This window comes from Nicotiana sylvestris, chromosome 6 (genome assembly GCF_000393655.2).
Source record: "Nicotiana sylvestris chromosome 6, ASM39365v2, whole genome shotgun sequence".
In the NCBI taxonomy this organism is placed as follows: Eukaryota; Viridiplantae; Streptophyta; class Magnoliopsida; order Solanales; family Solanaceae; genus Nicotiana; species Nicotiana sylvestris.
In genome coordinates this window covers 178,190,421-178,194,520 of record NC_091062.1, presented here as the reverse complement: position 1 = coordinate 178,194,520, position 4,100 = coordinate 178,190,421, and positions in this window count along the sequence as shown.

The following is a 4,100-nucleotide window of genomic DNA, read 5'->3' as shown; positions in this document are numbered from 1 at the left end:
AACTAAGAATAGGTAGGGTAAGCTTACCTCAAGATGCCAAGTCGAAGCCCTCTTCCAAAAGCTCCCAAAATCACCAATGGAGGATTGAAAAGTGTCAAAAATGACTTAGAACCCGTATTAAGTGAACCTCACTGCTTCATCGATTCCCGCATCTGCGAGAAGGGACCGCATCTGCGAAAAGGGGCTAAAAGGGCTGGGACCGCTTCTGTGGTTTGGCCTGGCCTTCCCTGGGTCACATCTACGGTCTCGCACTTGCGGTCCACCAACCGCAGGTGCGGTTATGATAGGAGCAGCAGCTTTAGCACTTCTCAAAAGTTTCAACTTCACTCGAGCCTTGTCCGATTGACGCTCGGGGCTCCCGGGCCCCACCTGAACATACCGACAAGTCTGAAATCATGAAACAGACCTACTCGAACCTTCGGAACGCCCGAAACATTGCCAAATCTAAGAATCACCCCCTAAAACCAATTGAATCAAACTTATGAACTTCAAGTTCTTATTTTTCCTCTAACGGGCCAAAATGCCCTTAAACTACTCGGATTGATACCAAATTTTACGGTGAGCTTTAAATGATATATCAGACCTGTACCGGGCTTCAGAACCAACATATGAGCCCGATACCCATGAAATCAATCATTATTTAGTTTCTTTAAATCCTTAAAACTTCAGATTAACACTTTCTAATAAAAATTCATTACTCGGGCTAGGGACCTCGGATTCAATTCCGGGCATACGCCCAGGTCCCATATTTTCTAGCGGACCCTCCGGGACCGTCAAATCATGAATTCGGCTTCGTTTGCTTAAAATGTTGACCAAAGTCAAATTTAGCCTTTTAAGAAAAATCCTAAGGAATCAAATGGGTATATTTCACTCCACACTCTTCCAAATCCCGAACCAACCGTCCCTGCAAGTCGTAAATTATTTAAAACAAGCGCGGGAAGTTTTATTTAAGGGAACGAGGTTCTAAAAGGCAAAATGACCAGTCGAGTCATTACATTCTCCACCTCTTAAACAAACGTTCGTCCTCGAACGGACATAAAAAGGTACCTGAAATGTTGAATAAATGTAGATATCTGCTCCGCATGTCCTCCTAGGACTCCCAGGCCGCCTCCTCGACTGGTTGGCCCCTCCACTGGACCCTCACCGTAGAAATCCTCTTGGACCTCAACTGGCGATCCTGTCTATCAATAATGGCAACTGGCTCCTCCTCATAACCTAAACTCTTATCTAGGTGAATAGTACTGAAGTCTAACACGTAAGACAGGTCGACATGATACTTCTAAAGCATCGATACATGAAAAGCCGGATGAACTCCCGTTATGCTAAGGGTAAAGCTAGCTCGTAAGCAACCTCCCCAACTCGCCTCAACACCTCAAATGGGCCAATAAACCTTGGGCTCAGCTTGCCTTTTTTCCCGAATCTCATAATGCCCTTCATTGGCGAGACTTTCAAGAAGATCTTATCGCCAACCACAAATGATACATCACGTGCCTTCTGATCCGCGTAGCTCTTCTATCTGGACTGAGCTGTGCGAAGCCCTTCCTTACCTTGTCCAAGGCATCCTGTACCAAATCTATACCATATAACTTAGCCTCACCGGGCTCAAACTACCCGATAGGAGAACGACAACATCGACCATATAAAGCCTCATATGGAGCCATCTCTATGCTGGACTGATAGCTGTTGTTGTACAAAAACTCCGCCAAGGGTAAGAACTGATCCCACTACCCTCCAAAGTCAATCACACATGCTCTAAGTATGTCTTCCAAAATCTGAACTGTCCACTCTAACTTCCCGTCGGTCTGTGGATGAAATGCCGTTCTACGCTCCACGCAGGTTCCCAACTCACCCTGAACATCTCTCTAGAAATGCAAAGTGAACTGAGGGCCTCTATCTGATACGATGGAAACAAGCACACCGTGCAATCAGACTATCTCCCGAATGTAGATCTGAGCATACCTCTCTGCTATATAAGTAGTTGCTACCGAAATAAAGTGGGCCGACTTGGTCAACCTATCAACAATGACCCATACTGAGTCAATCTTCCGCAAAGTCCAGGGCAATCTAACTACGAAATCCATGGTAATGCGCTCCTACTTCCACTCTGGTATAAACATCTACTGAAGTAGGCCACCCGGTTGCTGGTGTTCATACTTGACCTGCTGATAATTCAAACACCTAGCTACATACTGCACTATGTCTTTCTTCATCCCCCGCCACTAATAATGCTGCCTCAAGTCACAATACATCTTCGTAGCTCCCGGATGAATGGAATACCGCAAATTGTGTGCCTCCTCTAGAATCCTCTACCTCAAACCATCAACATTAGGAACACATAGACGACCCTAGAGTCGCAAAACACCATCCTCACCAATAGAAACCTCCTTGGCACCTCCCTGAAGCACCGTCTCTCTAAGAATCACCAAATGTGGATCATCGAACCGCCGGGCCTTGATCCGCCCCAGTAATGAAGATTGAGCAACCACACACGCAAGAACTCGGCTGGGCTCTGAAATATCTAACCTCACAAGTTTGTTAGCCAAGGACTGGATGTCCAAAGCTAGTGGCCTCTCCTCCGCTGGAATGAATGCCAAACTACCCATACTCTCTGCCTTCCAGCTTAAGGAATCCGCGACCATATTAGCCTTGCCCGGATGATAAAAAATGGTGATGTCATAATCTTTCAGTAACTCAAGCCACCTGCGTTGCCTCAAATTAAGATCCCTCTATTTGAACAAATGTTGTAAGCTGCGATGATCCGTATAAACCTCATACGACACACCATACAGATAATGCCTCCATATCTTAAGAGCATAAATGATCGCGGCCAACTCTAGATCGTGCACAGGATAATTCTTCTCATGAACCTTCAACTGGCGCGAAGCATATACAATAACTCACCCCTCCTGCATAAATACACATCCCAATCCCACGCGCAAAGCGTCGCAATATACCGTATACATCCCTGAACTGGAAGGCAACACAAGAACTGGTGCTATAGTCAAGGTTGTATTGAGCTTTTGAAAGCTCGCCTCATAATCATCGGACCAATGGAAAGGAGCACTCTTCTGGGTCAATCTAGTCATAGGTGATGCAATAGATGAAAAAACCTGCACGAATCATCTGTAATAACCTACTAACCCCAGGAAATTCCTAATCTCGGTCACCGAAGTAGGACGTGGCCAACTCTGAACTGCCTCAATCTTCTTAAGGTTCACCTTAATACCCTCTCCTGACATAATATGCCCCAAGAATGCCACTGACTTTAGCCAGATCTCACACATGGAGAACTTAGCATATAACTTCTGCTCTTACAAGGTCTAAAGCACTACCCTCAAATGCTGCTCGTGCTCCCCCAGGATATGGGAGTATATCAAGATGTCGTCAATGAAGACGACAACAAATGAATCAATGTAAGGCCTGAATACCCTGTTCATCAAGTCCATGAATGTTGCTGGGGTGTTAGTCAAGCCAAAGGACATCACTAGGAACTCATAGTGGCCATATCTATTTCGGAATGCAGTCTTCGGAACATCCGAGTCCCGAATCTTCAGCTGATGATACCCTGACCTCAAGTCAATCTTGGAGTACACCCTAGCACCCTGAAACTGGTCGAACAAATCATCGATACGAGGCAACAGATACTTGTTTTTGATGGTGACTTTGTTCAACTGGCGGTAATCAATGCACATCCGCATAGTTCCATCCTTCTTCTTCACAAATAACACTGGTGCACCCCAAGGCAATATACTGGGTCTAACAAACCCCTTTGCTAACAACTCCTCAAACTGCTCATTCAACTCCTTCGGAGCTATATGGTACGGTGGGATAGATACAGGTTGCGTGCCTGGAGCCAAATCAATGCAGAAATCAATATCACGATTCAGTGGCATGCCAGGAAGATCAGAAGGAAACACATCGGTGAACTCTCGAACTACTGGAACTGGATCAATCATCGGAGACTCTGCGGTGGTGTCTCGAACAAAAGACAAATAAGCCAAACACCCCTTCTCGACCATTTGCCGAGCCTTTAGGAAAAAGATAACCCGACTAGATGTATCAACTGTGGAACCCTTCCACTCCAACTTCAGCAACCCTAG